This window comes from Eleutherodactylus coqui, chromosome 1 (genome assembly GCF_035609145.1).
Source record: "Eleutherodactylus coqui strain aEleCoq1 chromosome 1, aEleCoq1.hap1, whole genome shotgun sequence".
In the NCBI taxonomy this organism is placed as follows: Eukaryota; Metazoa; Chordata; class Amphibia; order Anura; family Eleutherodactylidae; genus Eleutherodactylus; species Eleutherodactylus coqui.
The window spans coordinates 177703221-177726590 of NC_089837.1; the positions used below are offsets into that span (position 1 = coordinate 177703221).

A 23370-nucleotide genomic window follows, 5' to 3' on the forward strand; every position below is an offset into this window, starting at 1 on the left:
AGAGTGGGAAACTTTTTCTAAAATATTTCAATTACTTACAAAGTTTGTTGGATTATCATAATACGCTCATTCCAATTTCTGCTTTGTGCACCATGGTCCACAGATTACAATCAAGTTAAATGGTACTGCTAGTGCTGGCAAGAGTCTCAGACATATTGAGAAGTAATGAGGCTCATATCTGTAGACACAAAAGTGACATTGAAGATGAAAATGTACTGAAATAAACATAAATGAATGTGAGTAGTAAGTGAGCATCCAGATAATTAAAATTTAGTGAGAAAGCAGTTAATGGACTTTCAGTATCTTAAGGAAATCAAACATTGGAAAAATAAGGCATAGTGATTTGATAAAGAAAACAATGAGGATCACATGTATCTCATTTCTTGGACTGAGATCTCAAATTAAATGGGTCCTACCCTTCACTGACATGTTGGGTTCCCTTGAATCTGGCAAGAAGTTCCACCACTTAAAGATAAAGCAAACACATTTGTCTTTCAATAGGCTATACTTTGTTTCTCCTGCAGCATGTTTATACTAGCCACAAGAGAACAATGGAATGTTTGCACAGCTGGGTGTGTATTTAAACACACACCCCAGCTCTGCAAACAACTCTTGCAGGCCCTTTTACAAGCAAATGATGATCAAGTGTTAATGGTCATTAATGGCCATTAACACTTTATACAAATAAATCACTAAATCTTTCAGTCATTTGAAAGATTATTTTTGTGTGTAAAAGGGCCTTTAGTCCTTGGGGTGAGACCTAATTGCCAAATTATTTCAAGTCATTTCTCAATGTATTACATTTTTTAAAAAGTTATTAATTTTGTAAATAAGTTAATATCAAACCGTGATTGTTAGAGTTTTCTAACCCCTGCAACCTATTTTTTTCATATGTATTTTTCCATACCCACTTTCAAAAAAATCATATTTTTTTCTTTTTCCTGTGATACAGCTACATAGAGGCTTTATTTTTGTGGGATAAGCTGTATTTTTCAATGGTATATTTTAACGCACCTTATAATGTACTGGAAAATTTGGAAGAATTCTAAGTGTGGTGAAAGGGAAAAAACGCAATTTTGCCATTTGTAAGTTTTTTTGTGATATTCAGGCCTTAGTCAGACGGGCGTTTTTTCGTGCGATTTGCGCATGCGCCCGGCGATTTTTTAAAACCATTGCTTTGCAATGGTATCGGACACATGAGCGCTTTTTATGCACTCATCTGATAAATTATAGAACAGAAATCACAGATCGCACCTATCTGCGATTCCTGTTCTCTTCTCTATATGCGCTCAATGGGGCCGGCGGCAGCAGCGCCGACCCCATTGAGAACATATAGAAGACAAATCATTCTTCTCTGCCACAGCTGTAACAGCTGTGGCAGAGAAGAACGATGTTTGCCCATTGAATTCAATGGAGCCGGCAATACAGCCGGCTCCATTGAAAGCAATGCGCTGCCGGCGTGCGTGGGATGTATTGTCGGGAAGGGCTTAAATATATAAGCCCTTCCCTGCAATTCATCCAAAAAAGTGTTAAAATAAAAAATATATATATACTCACCTGCTCCTGGCAGCCGGAGTTCCGCACGGCCGGCCTGCAGTGGGTGTCAAGGGGGTGTGAGTCAGACCTGCCCCCTGATTGGCTCAGCGCTAATGCGATACTCGCTCGAGTAATTGCTCTAAATGAGCATGTTCGCTCATCTCTAATTGGCACCATTATGGGGTACATATGACTTTTTGATCACTTTTTATTCATTTTTTCTTTGACAAAAAAAGCACAATTTGAGCTGAATATTTTTTTCTGATGCCATTCACCATGTAGTATCAATCTGATATATGATATTTAGGGCTTGGTCAGATGAGTTATTTTTACGCACATGTATAGTTGCGTGAAAAAAAAATTGTACTTCGTGCATAAAAAAATCATGTGACCGCATCCATTGACACCCATATGTTCGATTTAAAATCACACCTATACATGCGTGACAAAAATCGCTCATGTAACCAAGCCCTAAATGTGATACTTTTATATTTTTATTCTTTGCAATAATTAAAAAAATGTTTTATTTTACTTATTTTAACCCTTTTTTAGTGACCATACGGAACATGCACTTGCAAGTGTTGGATTGCCTACACAGTATAATGGAATACTATAGTACTGCAATAAACTGTATTTTGACAGGTATTCTATTAAAGACATGTCACAGGCATGTCATAATATGTAAATATTTATGACAGCCCTAGAAGCCTTCAGAAAGTCCCAGGCTGCCATGATACCCATAAAGCACTCTGTGATCTCAGTGCATGGGGTACGTTCAGGACATTTCAATCCTTATTGTGACATTAAATGTCACTCTTAGAATTAACAGTGGCATTCAAATGGTTAACAGCTGTGATTGGAGTTAACTACAGTCGTGGCAGTTAGCTACAGTCGTGGCTGCTGTGGGTGGGTATCGGCTGTCCAAGACAGCCAACACCCACTATGTATGCAGTGAGAATATATTAAAGTGATCCAATGCTCATGGGATAGGCACAAAATAGGGGTGTATAAATAAAGGCACTTAGAGTTTACAGGAAACCTCCCCAATGCTGGTTGCCATTGCATGTAGAGTCAGTTTTCAAATACAGAGAGTCCTTAATGTAGGGAGTTTAGTCAAGAAGTATGTATTAATCCAACTAAAGAGTTGACAGAAAAAAGAAGGCAAATGACATCAAGGTATAAAATGCAAAACATTTCAGGGCTCCTTGGACCCCTTTTCAAGCATAAACATAGCTGAGAAAGCTGCAATTTTATAGAAAAAAAGCAGTCTGTTCATTAACAAAGGGGGCGTGTCGGCATTCGGGGCAGGGAATGCACCCCCCACCGGATGGAAACATGTCAAATATCTATGGGGAGACAGCAAATCAGAGATCGACTGTTTCTAATGCGTACCCACTCCTGGAAAGGGCAGGCTCTGAGACAAACAAACACATTTATAATAAAGTATATTTTATTAGCTATGGTTTGTCAGTGTTTTATTCCATTAGTTTTTATTTTTTACCTTTTTGATAATTCCATTACTGTACAAGTCAAGCTTGCTTGCCCATTTAATAAAGGCATTGTAAAGGTACCTATGCTAAAATCTGGTAAATGTCTTAGCCCCAGTTTTGGATTAAGCTCTCTAAAATGCCCGTATCTGTACCTACTGTATGGCTGCCAGTCTTGCACTTGAGGGACAACAGATTGGACATGCTCTATGCAAATTAGGGAGCATGGGAGATCTCTAAGTCATTACAGTTGTTTCAAGAGCTCACCTTTTGTCTCCTTCCAGCTACACTGACCAGTCTTTGACCATATTTCTGCCAACTAACCTTACACCTGGGGCAATACTGATCACCCATGTGGCATTTTGTAATATCCTGTTATAAGCAAACTATTTTTTAATGTATACAAAACTACATAAACTTTGTTGGCCACTCCCCATGGATGGATTTCTGCTGCGTTTCTCTTCTTCGTCACTGCTTTGCGTACTGAAAAAATCGTTTTACAGTATGAAATATGTACATGGTGTTACCATTGTTCAGTGTCCAGAAGTACCAGTAAAGAAATCTCTGGAACTCTCCGTACTGTAATACCCACAAGCTTAGGATGTATTCAGACGAGCGTGATTTACACACTGCTACAGCAATGTGTAAATCACGCTTCTATACCAACCAATAGGTTGCTATGGAAGTGCTTACACAGAGCTTTTTTTACCAGCGCACTCTGCTCACAGCACAGACATATGAACGGGCTGCTCCGTGGAGTATGGAGCAGCTCATTCACCGCAGAATTCTAGCATGTCAGCAGTGTGGTTTACATGTTGCTGTAGCAGCGTGTAAACCACGCTCGTCTGAATGCACCCTTACTAAGCAAATCAGTCACTTTGCACCAAAAGGCTTGATTCTCAGTGCATCCCCACATCAAATATATAAAATAAGCATCCAGTGCAAAACATCTACAGCATTGAGAATTGATCCATCAGATACAGCCTTTTGTGAATAATGTATCATTGATGCAAAATATATAATTGAATGGGTTTGTTATGTACCACTTGTGGTACTGATGAATGAGATTTCATAATGTTAAACCAATCATTTTTAGTAAGTGATAGAACAAGGGAACACCATTTATCCTCTACTTTTAGAAGAAAAGGTCCGACAGCAGCACGAATTGTTGACCCCAATCAGGGGCTGGGCATAAAATATGCAATAGCCGAAATAGCAAGTGACCGGATCCTTGTCACTGCAAAAAACATGTGTTTGTAGAAAAAGAAGGCTCCGGCAGCATCCAAGGTGCAAATTCAGAATCCAAAATTTTATTTCCCCATCACATATGAACAAGCAGGCTACATTTCGGCCATGCTGGCCTTTGTCAAGCTCTACTTTATCCTCTACTTTTAGGTGTATAGTTGAAAATTTAGACTGAATCAGGTAAGTAATTTATTTTAATGAGGCGATTAAATAACATGACAAATATTTACAATAATAACCGCAGTAGGCCTTCTGTAATGTTCATTCTGTAACAGAGAGGATATTCATTCATGCTATAGACTTAATTGTTTAATGAATAAATTATGCTTTAAGCAAGTAGAATCACTGTATGGGGAAATGCCTGATTACTCTGCTAGTATGGTTTCCTGGAAATGGGAATCTTGTATAGTTGTAAATAATAAAGCTGCAAGCTAGACAAGACAATGAGTGTTCTGTGAGTTCAGTGAAATTGTGAAAGAAACAAAAAGCACCAGCACTTTAAATGTCCCATACATTAAAATGAATTATTTAGTGTAACTTATTAAAATCTCAAAGATAGTAATGTCTTTTTTGACTTCAAATAGTGCTTTGCGGTGGACAATGTTGCTGAGGTTCCTTGTAAATAGCTTTCCATTTACACTTTCCCTTATAATGGACATGGAGTACTAATCACTTTACAGCCTTTGTTCTTTAAAACTATTTCTTCCAATTGGTCCTCTAGTGTTTCATCTCCAGTGTTCCAGTGATATGAATCTTCTCATATACTAAATAAAATTACCAAGCTGGATCTCTGCAAGGAGAACCAGTGACTTCCAAGAGCTACATTTACCCAGCTAAATCACGTATCTAAATGATATTGAGACAATGATGGTCACTGACACAGAGTTTTCCTTAGGCAAATATTCTGATTTTGAAATTAGCATGACTTTGACAGATTTACAGTTGATCGTAGTATTAATTTTTTTTAATGATTGTCTTAAATTGTTTGTTCACAATGAACAACCCCTTCTTAGAAGGAAGCTGCCCTGGCAATGAGATCATCACTGTAGGTCTGATTTCTCTAACTCCTTATAATCAGCTGCTATAACCAGGTGAAGGTGTGTGTGGCCAGCTATAGTATTACAGTATGACATAGTATTATGCAGTAATACATTGTATTTATTGACATGTAATACATGGACATGTTAAAGGGAACTTGTCATGACCTGTAAGCTATGTCATGACCCAAAACTATGTTATGTGACTCAAAGGTGAGGAAATGGGGTGTCCAGGGAGCTTATACTCACTGGGTGCCCTATTCCTCTGTTGTGTCCCCATGTAATTGGCTTGCACACAAAGTTACTGTTTTCAGACAGCTGTGTGTGCATACTCTCCCATAGAGATAAATGGGAGATTGCATGCATAGAACCATCTGGGAAAAGTCAAGCTGTAGTTTATAAGGCTCAAAAGTGATGACAGGTTCCTTTTTAGCCTACAGGTGTTCATTGACGTTAGACTCAAGTTGATGAAAATGGGAGATCTTTCAGCAGGTGAAATTTAACCACAAATGATCATTTTAGCTGGCCGATAACACTGTTATATTCTGGTCAATGTTTGAATTTTTTGTCTAATAATCAGAAGAAAGAAATTCTGTTCCTATAAAACATCTTTTTCCACAAACAACCTTTCTTTGAAAAAAATGTTCACAGAAAGTTTGTTCACCTTTTGTTCAATATCATTGAACATGTATGACCAGTTGGAACAGATATATGGGCCAATATGGAGTAAAATGTGCATGGCTGCATTGATAAAAGAAGCATTCACCAGACATAGTAACATAGTAACATAGTATGTAAGGCTGAATGAAGACAATGTCCATCTAGTCCAGCCTGTCTATCCTACTGTGTTGATCCAGAGGAAGGCAAAAAACCCCAAGGCCAGAAGCCAATTAGCCCTTTTGGGGAAAAAATTCCTTCCCGACTCCCTAATGGCAATCAGATTGTTCCCTGGATCAACCCCTAATAGTTCCTACCTGCCTATATACCAGGATTGACACTTAACCTAATATTTATATCCTGTAATATCCTTCTTCTCCAGAAAGACATCAAGTCCCCTTTTAAACTCCTCTATGGATTTTGCCATCACCACTTCCTCCGGTAGAGAGTTCCACATTCTAACTGCTCTTACAGTAAAGAATCCCCTTCTATGTTGGTGATGAAACCTACTTTCCTCTAATCGCAGCGGATGTCCTCTTGTTACCGTCATGGTCCTGGGTGTAAACAGATTGCGGGAGAGATCCATGTGTTGTCCCCTCATGTACTTATACATGGTTATTTGGTCGTTCATTCAACATCTGTTCAGCCATCAAACAATTTATTTATTCCCAGGCTACCTCAAATCCTCTTGTTCATATCATAAAGAAGTTTGGTGTTGAGGTGAAGTCAGAGCTGTGCTTACCGTTCTGCCATGCTGTTTTGAACATATCATTTTTAGGTTTTGTTCACATCTGCACCAGAGTCTCCATTTAGAGTCTCGCATAAAAATTGCTCCAAAAATCCTGCACAAAATATTGCAGCATGCTGTGATATTTCATCTGCAAAAATGCTGAACAGCACAACAGAAGCCCACTAGACTACATTATAATCAATGGAGTCCCAATAATGCAATTTGTTTCCTTTATAGGACAAATTCATTCAGGCAGGAATTTCATTTTCCTGCTATTATTATGAACCAGAAAACTGGAAACTCCAACAGAGCTCCAGTCTTCTTGCGGTGTTCTGCTAAACTCCTGACCAATTCCCAAGGAACTCCAGGTTGGAAAATACATTAACATAGGAAAGTGGGGTTTCCTGATGGTACAACCCTTTTAATAGTGCTCTGAAGAGTATTCAATGGCATTATGATTTTTCTTGCAACAATCTCCTGACTTTTTAGCAAACTTGTTTGGGAGTTGTTTTGAGTGGACTTTTGTTTTCACGGTATTGTTTCCTGAAGTTCGAGCACTGAGGTTTTTTATATACAAGTGTATTACTACTATCATCAGATTTTATAATAAACATATTTTCATGAATATCTTGAAATATTGCCATTTTTACACTGGCCACTTGAGTGAACACAATAAATCGACATTTCTTATTTTCTATAGCTTTCTTATCAGCTTTGCTGTTCATATTACAATGTAATGAGCAGAGATACCTCATCATTAGAGGTTGGGTGATTAAATAACAGCTTTATTGTACTATTGGAGGCCCAAGTAGGAAAGGATAACTGTACGATATACACACACAGAAAAGGCTTTGTATGCATATGCCCTGCCACTTTCTAGGCCTCTATTAGATTTACGCCTAATAGTTTTGCTATAGTCTATTGATACTTCTGTCCATTAATTATTATTCATTGCACCTGTCATACAGAAAACACACCATACTACACTGTCAATATAGCCAAAATACAAGTCATGGTAGTCGACATAGAAGCTTAATAATAAATAGTCACAACATAATCAATTAACAAATACATCAATTCTTTTCTACAGTCTCACATCTAGTTAATGAAACTAAAGTTAAATACATTCCCCAACAAAGTATTAAAAATGCCTGTTGGATAATTTAGGTGTATCATACTAACCAAAGTAAAGTTTTGTGAATTCAGTTATTTTGTTTTGAATAATTGAATACAAGTGAATCACTCTATAGAGATTAAATATCCTTTCCTTTTGTTTGGGGTCAATTAAAGAGTCCAATTAAATCCAATACCTATATACAACAAAATATCTAAATATAATATCCAGTTGAAGTCATTGCTTTTCCAGGCACTACACATAGCATTTATCACTAAGTCAAGTTATTCCAAGTATTATATATAAAAGATTGATATTTTCAACAGACTGTAAACAGTTTTAAGATTGTAAATTTCTTCATTTCAGTTCTACGTTTTAAAAGAGACAAGTAAATTTGTATGAAAGCTTGGCATTTGGCATTGACCACCAGTAGCTTGTAAATACTTCATTTAAATCTCCATATTTAAAAAGTTGATAACTGCCAAAATGATTTGACTATCGCCTCAGCTCTGCCAAGCATAGAAAGGATCTGGAAATGGATCAAAAGAAAAATTATGTCCACAAGTAGTTTGTTTTTTATTTTATTGCTTACTGCTACCTCGAAATATGTTCTCTCGACAGATGCCAATATATCTGGAAGAGAGCTGTTTGTAAATGTTCAGACACTTTGTATTTTTTATTACAATTATTTGGCTTTTGATTGATTCATTTCTCATTTTGTTTTTCACAGTTAATTGAAAGCAACATTGTTATCAGAGGCATAACTTAAAGCTCTTGGGCCCATTAAAAATCTGTAACAGAGCCCACATCTATCATGCACCATTTATAATGCTTCTATTGTGGCAGAGGGCCCAGGTCTCATTGCTACCTTTTGCACACCTATAGCTATCTCCCTGATTGTTTTCTAATATACAGTTAAAGGGATTGATCCACTATCTTTTATTTCATCAATTTTCCAACAGGAATCATATTTTAAAAAAATGCTCCTGTGTATGACGTACTTGTTTTGATGCCTCCTGGAGTTCTTTTGATTTCCTCTTAGAACATCCTCCTAATGTGTCCAGGTCCAGTGGTCACATATGCCCAGCAGCTCAGTCCCCCTCTTGTACAGGGGCTGTTGAGTGACCCTTGCTTTATGCATGACAGTCAGTAAATAAGTAAAGCAGCTTCTTCTATCCAGTAATGAACACATTAGATGGACATTTTAAAAGGGAATCAAATCAACAGCAGGAGGTGCCATAATAAATGTGGCAAAACAATATGTATACCCAGGAGTCATTATTTTAAATAATTCTAAAATAAATTGTTGTGTTTCTTCATGAACGGGAAATGTAATATATAATTGTGGGTGAGCCCATTTAAACTATCCAGCATTATGAGCATATGTGTTAAAATGTAATTTACATGGTAAAAATGATTATACTTTATATTTACAAAGATTTGACCCATGATATGGGCTCATTCTCATAAGCATGATTTCACTGTATTTTACACGCGCAATGTACACCTATGTAATACACAGTGAATGGAGTCAATGAAAGTACATTGATCCATTCACATTAGTGTATATACATTGTATGTAATACGTGCATGAAAAAGATTGCAGCGTGCTCTATTTGTATTTGCATACAGCGCTATTGTCCTCTATGGGTGGTGTATTCAATGCTGTCCATGCGCAATACATTGCATATGGGTGGCATTGCATATGCAATGCCGCAATGAGACAGAGCTGGGAATAAAAAAATAGCCCAAGACAGCATGTGTGAGATGCACTGTCATGCTCAGCGCACCATTGCTGCCATACGCAGTGATAGCCGGCTCACAGTCAACTCCCACAGCAGTCAAACGCTGTGGGATTCACACAGGCAAATGTTTTTTTTTTTCCGTTTTAACCACTTCATTGTGAATATCTTTTACAACAACATTTAACCACTTCAAGTTTAGGTACTTGGGGAAATTATCAGCCATATCTAAAATCTTTTATAAAAACAGGCTAGAACTTTATTGTTTGTAGGACTATCAAACTAATTTTGTTTTTTTTTCTCTGCAACTTATATATGGTTGTTTTTATTTAATATTTTTAGAGTTATTATTAGTTTTTTAATAAGAAGTTGAAAAAAAGACTAGCAATAGAAAAAAAAAACATTTTTAAACAATCTCATTCTTCTTGGTAATCATGTAGTATATTTCTTGAAAAGAGTTTACATTTGATTTTGCCACCTATTGTATCTTTGAAATATGACATGTTCTATTAAAGCTGGAACCCAGCCATGTAGAAGTCATTCCAATGCGCTTGTACCAAGCCCGGATAAATGGGGAGATTTAGGGAAAGACCTGGCGACTAGAGATGAGCGAGTATACTCGCTAAGGCTAACTACTCGAGCGAGTAGTGCCTTATGCGAGTATCTCCCCGCTCATCTGTAAAGATTCGGCTGCCGGCGCAGGTGACAGGTGAGTTGCAGCGGTGAGCAGGGTGGAGCGGGGGGGGAGAGAGGGAGAGAGAGATCTTCCCTCCGTTCCTCCCCGCCCCCCGAATCTTTAGAGACGAGCGGGAGGATACTCGGCTAAGGGACTACGCGCTCAAGTAGTTAGCCTTAGCGAGTATACTCGCTCATCTCTACTGGCGACCTAACTTGTAAAACCCTCGCCGACGTCTAGAAAACTCTAAATGAAGTGCTAAAGAAGAACATCATTTACATTATGGGCAACGTCAATTCCAAAGTCGGCAGCCAGCCAGAAGCAACCATCACAGGAAGATTCGGGTTTGGTGAAAGAAATGAAACCGGTAATCGCCTGGTACAGTTCTGCCAAGAAAATCAGCTCAGGATAACAAACACATGGTTTATGCAAACCAAACACCGACTGTACAGGTGGACATCTCCCAATGGCCTCCATCGAAATCAGATTGGTTACATCCTGTGTAATCATCATTGGCGAATTTCAGTCGTTGTAATAAAAACCTTTCCTGGCACCGACTGCGGCACTGACTATGAACTTCTTGCAGCTAAGATCAAGATTAAATTCTGTAGCATTAAAAAAGGTGCTCAACTGAGAAAATTCAACACCTCTAAAATCCCCCAATCATACACTATTGTGGTAGCAAACAGATTTGAACTGCTTGACACATCAGAAAAGCATCCAGAGGAACTACGGAATTATATACACTCCACAGTTATGGAAACAGCCACTAAGCATTTCATCTATAGGCCTCGTTCAGAAGAGCGGTTTTTGCGCACAAATAACCGCACAAAAAGATCGCCACTCACGTGTGGAAAAATCGTGTGAATGAAGCTAAATCCTCATTCGCACATAATTTGCTCATTCACACAATTCGTGGTGAGTGTTGCATGTTAATCCAGCTCCCATAGGAGTCAATGGTCCTATCTTTTCTTGCAGCATGCATCTCAGATGTGTGCAATGTAGTTACACATGTCCTATCTTTTGCAGGTGTGCGCATCTAAAAATCGTTCATGTGAATGCTTCAATGGGATACCATTGGATCTGATAGACGCGTTCTTTTTGCACGGCTATTTGTGCGCAAAGAAACACTTGTCTGACTGAGACCATAAGAAGCAGGAAAAAGGAAACTATTGGTTGTCCGAGCAAACCCTCAGAATAGCTGCAAAGGCGGTTCGGTAACTAAATGCCTGGAATGAGCATTGCAAACAACTCAAAGCAGAAGCCAAGAAAGGCCATGTCTGAGGCCTATTCTCACAGGTCAAGATGGCCCGAAAACCTTTTATGGCACGCAATGGTACAATCAAAGGCAAAAATGTATGGAACTGAATGACCAACAGAGTATCAAGGATAGGTGAAGGGAATACTCAAAGGAACTATATGCCTGCACACACATACCTGGACCATTGCATGAGGAGGACGTGAAGCCCTCCAGTATGGTGTCAGAAGTGGTTATGGCAATGAAATAACTAGCCAAAAATAAAGCACCAGGTATAGATAACATATCGGCAGAACTATGGCTGCCAGTACCAGTGAAAACCATCACGGGACTGTACCAGGAAGTAAGGGTATCCACACAATGCCCACAGGACAGGAAAAGATCTGTCTTTATCCCTCTACCAAAAAAAGGCGGCTCCCAGAATTGCTTCAACTACTGAACAATAGCCCTCACTCTGCATGCAGCTAGATCAAGAGGTTTGGTATGATACTGTTAAAATTGATAGTGGCATGGATATCACACAACTGAAAGAAGCAGTGCAAAACCGAAAAACATGGAGGGAGCTTGCCTTTAGGGTCACCAAGGGTCGTGAACGACTAAACGGCTAACAACAACAACATTAAAGCTGGAGATAGCGTTATTATGGCACTTGGTGGCAGGGCAGTGGTTAAATGTATCTTGGATTTTTATTTCTTTGCAAATTTTTTTTAGACTGACCCCCAAATTTGTTATTGTTATATAAAATAAAACACTGTTTGGATTGTGCAACCTTTAGCAATAACATGATACAGGACCAAAATATACAGTAGTTTGTCCCTTTGCAAAATAATTGAAAAATTTAAGTATCAATGTATCTATCTATTTGTGTGTTTACTTTTTAGGGTATGAGCATATTCAGACAATTTTAGTGGGGCTATTTCTACAACCGGCCATGGAGAATATATTAGGAAAGTTATGCCTGCAAGACAAGTACTTTTTAATAGGAAAAAAAGGTAATATTATGCATTCTGTTAAACTAACAGCTCAATATAGTTAGTATTTCCATAAAACCTTACTTTTAATTTAATTATTTGTGTCCATAGTTCCACTTAATATTACTGCTTTTTCAATAAACATAGAAATAGCTTTTACATCTAATAATACATATGTTCCATTTCAGCAGCAGTGCTATTGACAGCACTGAGCTGGCAGCTGGCCTCGGTCATCTATCCCCACCAGTCATGGGAATATTGAATTTGTTCTATAAGTGCATTCTAATTTTGATGTCAGAAAAACTGTCTCTCGCCTTTCCAGGGGCATAGAACCTAGAGAAATTAGATTGCCAACTCCACTGGAGAGGATCTGATGTACAGCAGAGCAGAATATGGCAAAATGACCAAAGTTATAAATAACTGATAAAAATTCCTACTGCATGCTTGTATATGAACTGAATGAGTCTTACTAAAATATAATGACATTATAGTGTTGGCTGTGATGTGTCTTCATGTTCGCATCCTCAAAATCTATGTAGTTTTTTTATAGTCTACAACACCAGTAACTTTTGCCTAATATTTTGTTCACCAGGCAGGATTTTACAGCCATAAGAGACTGTGCATGACATGAAATATACAAATCAATTCTCATTATACTCTTCATAAGGTTACTTCAGAGATATGTGCACATAATAAATATTATTTCAGCAATTCATTTTTAAAATAAGAACATACTGCTTTGTTTGATGTTACTTTGTTTCCTCAAAACTAAAAACATGAATGAGACATGAATAGGCAGCTACTCGATGAATTCGATCAGGCTTACAAAAATCTTTTAAAGCATCTACTAGAATTGATTCAATAGCACTACATCTATACGCTAAATCCATATAACATGTATAATCTCTAGTATTATGTGCACAGTCCTTTATTTACTGCAACTCTCTGTCCATAATGATAATAATGAGAATTCCACAAGACATTAGTAACAAATAGGAGCTGGTTGTTGCTATTTCACCCACACAAGGATGTAGCTATAGGTGGTAGAGATGTAGCAGTATACCTGGGCTCAGGTGTTTGAAGGGCCCAAGGGCCATCTGCTGCATAGGAGTACCCCAGTATTCTGAATGCTGTCAGTCATGGTAACCCATGTTAGTCTCTGCATGTCATACAAATGTTCCTGATAAGATATCCATGCAATAACAGAAAATAAAATGTTTCATATTACATAAATATCAAGCCACAGGTTTCCACTGTTTCTAGAAGAAAGCAGACATGTTTTTCTAATCTTAAACTAGAGTTAATGTGCTGAGTGCTGACATTCACTTTTAAGCTGATAAAGATTTTTCTAGTGCTTTGTTTCCAGAGTGTATATGGGGGATAAGAGGAAGGATAACTAATACCCAGCAGACACAGTAGACAATGGTCCACTGCAGAGTTATACCAGTGTTTTCCATATAATAGATATATAGACAACTATTGCATATTTAGTATAATTTAGCAAGTAAGCTGATGGTCAGTAATAACTTTTATTAGGTGAGACTCAACGAAGTGCTGCAGAACTTGCTTTGGAATACATGAAGAAAAATCATAGAATAGTAGTGTTGGAAGGGACCTCCAGGGTCATCGGGTCCAACCCCCTGCTCAGTGTAGGATTTACTAAATCATCCCAGACAGATATTTGTCCAGCCTCTGTTTGAACACTTCCATTGAAAGAGATCTCACCACCTCCCATGGCAACCTGTTCCACTCATTGATCACCCTCACTGTCAGAAAGTTTTTTCTAATATCTAATCGGTGTCTCCTCCGTTTCAGTTTCATCCCATTGCTTCTAGTCTTTCCTTGTACAAATGAGAATAGGGCTGATCCCTCTGCACTGTGACAGCTCTTCAGATATTTGTAGACAGCTATTAAGTCTCCTCTCAGCCTTCTATTTTGCAAGCTAAACATTCCCAGATCTTTTAACCGTTCGTCATAGGACATGATTTGCAGACCGCTTACGATTTTAGTAAATTTTCACTAAATTTTTTCTAATTTGTCTATGCCGTTTTTAAATTGGGGTACCCAGAACTGGACACAGTATTCCAGATGAGGTCTGAAAGAAGAAGGGACATGGGCAGGGAGGATTAATAGTTTTTAGCAAATTTGCAGAATGGGAAGCAAGATTTACCACATAAAGAATGGCATTGGCTAGTGCTGAAAACAATATAGTAAACTATGGACTTAATTCAGGAGAACATTTTCAAGGAAAATTAGACTTGTAAGAATATGACCTGAAAAAATGCATCAGTTGAGCCAATGGGAAGCTTTTTGGATATATAAATTATCTATATTGTTCCCAAATAGTCGAAATGAAAGCAATTCTCTTCATTACTATTTGAGCCAGCAGCATCTGACACTATTAGTATTGTAAATATTAGGCACTAGAGATGAGCGAACGTGTTCGGCTCCGCCCCTTTTCGCCCGAACACCGAACTTTGCGAGCAATTCCGTGCTCGGGCGAAAAAAGTTCGGGGGTCGCCGTGGCAGCGCGGGGGGGGTGCGGCGGGGAGTGGGGGGGAGAGGGAGAGAGAGAGGGCTCCCCCCTGTTCCCCGCTGCTGCCGCCCGCGCCGCCGCGCCTCTCCCCGCCCCCCGGCGCCCCCCGAATCTTTACGCGCGGACACTGAAGTCCTCGGTAAAGCCGGTGTCCGGGTGCGTAAGTGTTCGTTAAGAACACGTTCGCTCATCTCTATTAGGCACGTTAGTCAGTTCTCTCTATCAATCAAGTTGTTGAATGCTACCAATTGGAATTACTAGTTATTACTAATTGTTGTTGCTTTTTTATTTTCTCTCTATTTTACTTCTTTCTTAGATCATGTTTGCATATATTCCTTATAACCTTCTTCTCTTCGCAATTGTTTCATTTTACAACTATTCTAACTATTTTACATCTATTGGTAACTTGACTGTAAACTTAGCCATTCTTTTGTATTTATTTTTGCGTTGATATTAGGATCATTATCATTTTTTACTCATGGATTCTTATTAGAGATGAGCGAACGCGTTCGTCCGAGCTTGATATTCGTGCGAATATTAGGGTGTTCGGGATGTTCGTTATTCGTAACGAACACCATGCGGTGTTCTGGTTACTTTCACTTCCTTCCCTGAGACGTTAGCGCGCTTTTCTGGCCAATTGAAAGACAGGGAAGGCATTACAACTTCCCCCTGCAACGTTTAAGCCCTATACCACCCCCCTGCTGTGAGTGGCTGGCGAGATCAGGTGTTCGCCTAATATAAAAGTCGGCCCCTCCCGCGGCTCGCCTCAGATGCGGTGTGAGTTAGATGAGGGACAGTGCTGTTTATACCGGAGCTGCTGTAGGGAAAGAATTTGTAGTTAGCAGTGGCATTTTTTTTTTTCTCAAAATCGCCTCTGCAGACCGTTGCACCTGGCATTAGGGACAGAAGTGCTGCATAGGCAGGGAGAGTGTTAGGAGTGAGTGTAGCCTTCAAGAACCTCAACGGTCCTTTCTAGGGCCATATTTATCCGTGTGCAGTACTGTCCAGGCTGCTGTTAGCTGTGCTGCATTTTTTTTGGGCTTCTCAAAATCGCCTCTGCAGAGCATTCCACCCTCCATTGATACTGCAGGGAAAGAATTGTATAGGCAGGGCCACAACACAGTTATTATTCATAGAATATACGCAGTGCTGCCTGTTGGTGGGAAAAAACTGAAAACAAATCTATTTGTCCAGCCTCTGTCCGTCCTTACGCCTGTGGACACGTGTGAGCTGTGTGAAAAACATTGCTAAATCATACGCACCCAGCTACGCTTTACTGCTGGGTTCGCCATTTGCTTTCCTTAATTGGGAAAAAAAATACCTGCTCTGCCAGAGTTATAATAACTCTGCTACCCTCACGTTCTGTGACACATAAGCAGGGACACAGCACAGTTATTAAACTTCTCATGTTCATTGAATATACGCAGTGCTGCCTTTTGGTGGGAAAAAACTGAAAACAAATCTATTTGTCCAGCCTCTGTCCGTCCTTACGGGCTGTGGACACGTGTGAGCTGCGTGAAAAACATTGCTAAATCATACGCACCCAGCTACGCTTTACTGCTGGCTTCGCCATTTGCTTTCCTTAATTGGGAAAAAAAATACCTGCTCTGCCAGAGTTATAATAACTCTGCTACCCTCACGTTCTGTGACACATAAGCAGGGACACAGCACAGTTATTAAACTTCTCATGTTCATTGAATATACGCAGTGCTGCCTGTTTGTGGGAAAAAACTGAAAACAAATCTATTTGTCCAGCCTCTGTCCGTCCTAACGCCTGTGGACACGTGTGAGCTGCGTGAAAAACATTGCTAAATCATACGCACCCAGCTACGCTTTACTGCTGGCTTCGCCATTTGCTTTCCTTAATTGGGAAAAAAAATACCTGCTCTGCCAGAGTTATAATAACTCTGCTACCCTCACGTTCTGTGACACATAAGCAGGGACACAGCACAGTTATTAAACTTCTCATGTTCATTGAATATACGCAGTGCTGCCTGTTTGTGGGAAAAAACTGAAAACAAATCTATTTGTCCAGCCTCTGTCCGTCCTAACGCCTGTGGACACGTGTGAGCTGCGTGAAAAACATTGCTAAATCATACGCACCCAGCTACGCTTTACTGCTGGCTTCGCCATTTGCTTTCCTTAATTGGGAAAAAAAATACCTGCTCTGCCAGAGTTATAGTAACTCTGCTACCCTCACGTTCTGTGACACATAAGCAGGGACACAGCACAGTTATTAAACTTAGATTATTCATTCACTAGAGGCAGTGGGGCCTTTCGTTTTCCCAAAAGGGCAAAAATTATATTTGGCCTGCAGTCTTGCGCCAATTTATTTCCTGCCTGTTAAATCAAATCACTGGTAATACAGCATGCTGAGGGGTAGGGGTAGGCCTAGAGGACGTGGACGCGGCCGAGGACGCGGAGGGCCAAGTCAGGGTGTGGGCACAGCCCGAGCTCCTGATCCCGGTGTGTCGCAGCCGACTGCTGCGCGATTAGGAGAGAGGCACGTTTCTGGCGTCCCCACATTCATCGCCCAATTAATGGGTCCACGCGGGAGACGGTTATTAGAAAATGAGCAGTGTGAGCAGGTCCTGTCCTGGATGGCAGAAAGTGCTTCGAGCAACCTATCGTCAACACGCAGTTCTGCGCCGTCCACTGCTGCAAATCCGAATCCTCTGTCTGCTGCTCCTCCTTCCTCCCAGCCTCCTCACTCCACTACAATGACACCTGCTCAGGAGCGGGAACACTCCCAGGAACTGTTCTCGGGCCCCTGCTCAGATTGGGCAGCAGCGGTTCCTCTCCCACCAGAGGAGTTTATAGTCACTGATGCCCAACCATTCGAAAGTTCCCGGGGTCCGGGGGATGAGGCTGGGGACTTCCGCCAACTGTCTCAACAACTTTCTGTGGGTGAGGAGGACGATGACGATCATACACAGTTGTCTTGCAGTGAGGTAGTAGTAAGGGCAGTAAGTCCGAGGGAGCAGCGCACAGAGGATTCGGAGGAAGAGCAGCAGGACGATGAGGTGACTGACCCCACCTGGTGTGCAACGCTTACTCAGGAGGACAGGTCTTCAGAGGGGGAGTCAAGGGCATCAGCAGGGCAGGTTGCAAGAGGCAGTGCGGTGTCCAGGGGTAGAGGCAGGACCAGACCGAATAATCCACCAAGTGTTTCCCAAAGCGCCCCCTCGCGCCATGCCACCCTGCAGAGGCCGAGGTGCTCTAAGGTCTGGCAGTTTTTCACAGAGACGCCTGACGACCGACGAACAGTGGTGTGCAACCTTTGTTGCGCAAAGCTCAGCCGGGGAGCCAACACCAACAGCCTCACCACCACCACCATGCGCAGGCATATGATGGCCAAGCACCCCACAAGGTGGGACGAAGGCCGTTCACCGCCTCCGGTTTGCACCCCTGCCTCTCCCCCTGTGCCCCAACCTGCCACTGAGATGCAACCCCCCTCTCAGGACACAGGCACGACCGTCTCCTGGCCTGCACCCACACCCTCACCTCCGCTGTCCTCGGCCCCATCCACCAATGTCTCGCACCGCACAGTCCAGCCGTCGCTAGCGCAACTGTTGGAGCGCAAGCGCAAGTATGCCGCCACGCACCCGCACGCTCAAACGTTAACCGTCCGCATCGCAAAATTCATCAGCCTTGAGATGCTGCCGTATAGGGTTGTGGAAACGGAGTCCTTCAAAAGTATCATGGAGGCGGCGGCCCCGCGCTACTCAGTTCCCAGTCGCCACTACTTTTCCCGATGTGCCGTCCCAGCCCTGCACGACCACGTCTCCCGCAACATTGTACGCGCCCTCACCAACGCGGTTACTGCCACGGTCCACTTAACTACGGACACGTGGACAAGCACAGGCGGGCAGGGCCACTACATCTCCCTGACGGCACATTGGGTGAATTTAGTGGAGGCTGGGACAGAGTCAGAGCCTGGGACCGCTCACGTCCTACCCACCCCCAGAATTGCGGGCCCCAGCTCGGTGGTGGTATCTGCGGAGGTGTATGCTTCCTCCACTAAAGCACCCTCCTCCTCCTCCTCCTCCTCTGTCTCGCAATCAAGATGTGTTAGCAGCAGCATGTCGCCAGCAGTCGGTGTCGCGCGGTGTGGCAGCACAGCGGTGGGCAAGCGTCAGCAGGCCGTGCTGAAACTACTCAGCTTAGGCGATAAGAGGCACACGGCCCACGAACTGCTGCAGGGTCTGACACAGCAGACCGACCGCTGGCTTGCGCCGCTGAGCCTCCAACCGGGCATGGTCGTGTGTGACAACGGCCGTAACCTGGTGGCGGCTCTGCAGCTTGGCAGCCTCACGCACGTGCCATGCCTGGCCCACGTCTTTAATTTGGTGGTTCAGCGGTTTCTGAAAAGCTACCCACGCTTGTCAGACCTGCTCGTAAAGGCGCGCCGGCTCTGCGCACATTTCCGCAAGTCCCACACGGACGCTGCCACCCTGCGCACCCTGCAACATCACTTTAAGCTGCCAGTGCACCGACTGCTGTGCGACGTGCCCACACGGTGGAACTCTACGCTCCACATGTTGGCCAGGCTCTATGAACAACGTAGAGCTATAGTCGAATACCAACTCCAACATGGGCGGCGCAGTGGGAGTCAGCCTCCTCAATTCCTTTCAGAAGAGTGGGCCTGGTTGGCAGACATCTGCCATGTCCTTGGTAATTTTGAGGAGTCTACCCAGGTGGTGAGCGGCGATGCTACAATCATTAGCGTCACCATTCCTCTGCTATGCATCTTGAGACATTCCCTGCAAACCATAAAGGCAGCTGCTTTGCGCTCGGAAACGGGGGCGGGGGAAGACAGTATGCCGCTGGATAGTCAGGGCACCCTCCTGTCTATTTCTCAGCGCGTACAGGAGGAGGAGGAGGAGCATGAGGAGGATGAGGAGGAGGGGGAAGAGACAGCTTGGCCCGCTGCTGACGGTACACCGGCTGATTGCCTGTCATCCTTTCAGCGTGTATGGCCTGAGGAGGAGGAGGAGGAGGAGGAGGAGGAGGATCCTGAAAGTGATCTTCCTAGTGAGGACAGCCATGTGTTGCGTACTGGTACCCTGGCACACATGGCTGACTTCATGTTAGGATGCCTTTCTCGTGACCCTCGCGTTGCACGCATTCTGGCCACGACGGATTACTGGGTGTACACACTGCTCGATCCACGGTATAAGGAGAACCTGCCCACTCTGATTCCCGAAGAGGAAAGGGGTTCGAGAGTGTTGCTATACCACAGGACCCTTGCGGACAAGCTGATGGTAAAATTCCCAGCCGACAGCGCTAGTGGCAGAAGGCGCAGTTCCGAGGGCCATGTTGCAGGGGATGTGCGTAGATCGAGCAGCATGTACATCCCAGGCAGTGCAACAGTCTTTAAGGGCCTGGCCAGCTTTATGGCTCCCCACCAAGACTGTGTCACCGCTCCCCAGTCACAGCTGAGTCGGCGGGAGCACTGCAAAAGGATGGTGAGGGAGTACGTAGCGGATCGCACGACCATCCTTGGTGACGCCTCTGCCCCCTACAACTACTGGGTGTCGAAGCTGGACACGTGGCCTGAACTAGCCCTGTATGCCCTTGAGGTGCTTGCTTGTCCTGCGGCTAGCGTCTTGTCGGAAAGGGTGTTTAGTGCGGCTGGGGGAATCATCACAGATAAGCGTAGCCGCTTGTCAACCGACAGTGCCGACAGGCTAACACTCATCAAGATGAACAAAGGCTGGATTTCCCCAGACTTCTGTTCTCCACCAGCGGACAGCAGCGATACCTAAGCAATACGTAGGCTGCACCCGCGGATGGAAGCTACGTTCTCTCTCACCATCCAAAACGGGGACATTTCTGCTTCATCAATCTGTGTCTAATATTCCTCCTCCTCCTCCTCCTGCTCCTCCTCCTGAAACCTCACGTAATCACGCTGAACGGGCAATTTTTCTTAGGGCCACAAGGCTCACTCAAATAATTTTTCAGAACAATTTTTATAAGTTTCAATTAGCTTAAAAGCGTTGGAACTTTAACTTGAACCAATTTTTCGTTACACTGGGCTGCCTCCAGGCCTAGTTACCACTTAAGCCACATTAACCAAAGCGATTCACCTGCCATCTTGGTTGGGCATGGCCAATTTTTACTGAGGTACATTAGTACTGTTGGTACACCAATTTTTTGGGGCCCTCACCTACAGTGTAATCATAGTAATTTCTATGTTCTTCGCCTGCACTCATGGTACAGAAAGGTGTGTGGGGTTGGCCTACACTTTAGCTACATAAATGTCACTTGTGCCTTGGCTATACTAAGGCTACTGAAATGGAACTAAGACTGCGCTCCCGCTATACTGCTGCTTCAGAATTGTTACTGGGGCCTGTCTTGAGTGCTACTATTGCTTACATGGAACGAAGACTGCGCTCCCGCTATACTGCTGCTTCAGAATTGTTACTGGGGCCTGTCTTGAGTGCTACTATTGCTTACATGGAACGAAGACTGCGCTCCCGCTATACTGCTGCTTCAGAATTGTTACTGGGGCCTGTCTTGAGTGCTACTATTGCTTACATGGAACGAAGACTGCGCTCCCGCTATACTGCTGCTTCAGAATTGTTACTGGGGCCTGTCTTGAGTGCTACTATTGCTTACATGGAACGAAGACTGCGCTCCCGCTATACTGCTGCTTCAGAATTGTTACTGGGGCCTGTCTTGAGTGCTACTATTGCTTACATGGAACGAAGACTGCGCTCCCGCTATACTGCTGCTTCAGAATTGTTACTGGGGCCTGTCTTGAGTGCTACTATTGCTTACATGCAACGGACACGTGGAGAGGACACGTAGTGCCTCAAAAACATCCCCCTCCTCCTCCAACAGGGAAAACATTGTTGGCAAATGCCTTTGCATTGGTTCGTCTGGTGGCAGTCCAAGAATTTCACCTTTACCGACACTACAAGAGAGCCCCCCCACCATCCCCCCGCCACGGCCCACTTAATCCTGGCCACATTCCGAAAACCAACAAAATACAACCGTGGTACTAGGTCCGCAGTCACCACCACATTACCACCAACGCGGTTACTGTTAAGGTGCATATAACCACGGACACGTGGAGAGGACACGTAGTGCCTCAAAAACATCCCCCTCCTCCTCCAACAGGGAAAACATTGTTGGCAAATGCCTTTGCATTGGTTCGTCTGGTGGCAGTCCAAGAATTTCACCTTTACCGACACTACAAGAGAGCCCCCCCACCATCCCCCCGCCACGGCCCACTTAATCCTGGCCACATTCCGAAAACCAACAAAATACAACCGTGGTACTAGGTCCGCAGTCACCACCACATTACCACCAACGCGGTTACTGTTAAGGTGCATATAACCACGGACACGTGGAGAGGACACGTAGTGCCTCAAAAACATCCCCCTCCTCCTCCAACAGGGAAAACATTGTTGGCAAATGCCTTTGCATTGGTTCGTCTGGTGGCAGTCCAAGAATTTCACCTTTACCGACACTACAAGAGAGCCCCCCCACCATCCCCCCGCCACGGCCCACTTAATCCTGGCCACATTCCGAAAACCAACAAAATACAACCGTGGTACTAGGTCCGCAGTCACCACCACATTACCACCAACGCGGTTACTGTTAAGGTGCATATAACCAGTCTGACTGGGGCATGCAGACACCTTGACAGAATGAATAGTGTGTGGCACATAGGTTCCCCATTGCTATGCCCACGTGTGCAGCTCCTGATGGCGGTGGCACAGGATTGTATTTCTCATTGCTTCTGTACAGCATTGTGGGCTATTGCCCCGCCCCTATTAAAGAGGGTCGCTACCTAGCCGTGCCAACCCTGTGCAGTGTGTGCCTGCGGTCCCTCGTCGTGGCAGACGCACTTCTAAATAGACATGAGGGTGGTGTGGCATGAGGGCAGCTGAAGGCTGCGCAGGGACAGTTTGGTGTGCGCTGTGGGGGGGAGGGGGTGCGGTTGGGCAGCATGTAACTCAGGAGAAGTGGCAGTGGAGTGTCATGCAGGCGGTGATTGTGCTTTGTTGGAGGTAGTGTGGTGCTTAGCAAAGGTATGCCATGCTAATGAGGGCTTTTCAGAAGTAAAAGTTGTTGGGGGGGGGGGGGGGGCACTCTTGCCGCTATTGTGGCTTAATAGTGGGACCTGTGAACTTGAGATGCAGCCCAACATGTAGCCCCTCGCCTGCCCTATCCGTCACTGTGTCATTCCCATCACTTTCCTGAATTGCCCAGATTTTCACACATGAAAACCTTAGCGAGCATCGGCGAAATACAAAAATGTTCTGGTCGCCCATTGACTTCAATGGGGTTCGTTGTTCGAAACGAACCCTCGAGCATCACGGGAAGTTCGTTCCGAATAACGAACACCCGAACATTTTGGTGTTCGCTCA

At 43.3% G+C, this 23370-nt stretch overlaps 1 pseudogene; it reads left to right on the forward strand.

The window, feature by feature from the left end:
• LOC136571957 (isoaspartyl peptidase/L-asparaginase-like) overlaps positions 1–14630 on the forward strand; it is a 31370-nt pseudogene extending 16740 nt beyond the window's left edge.
• Positions 14631–23370: the final 8740 nt, after the last annotated feature.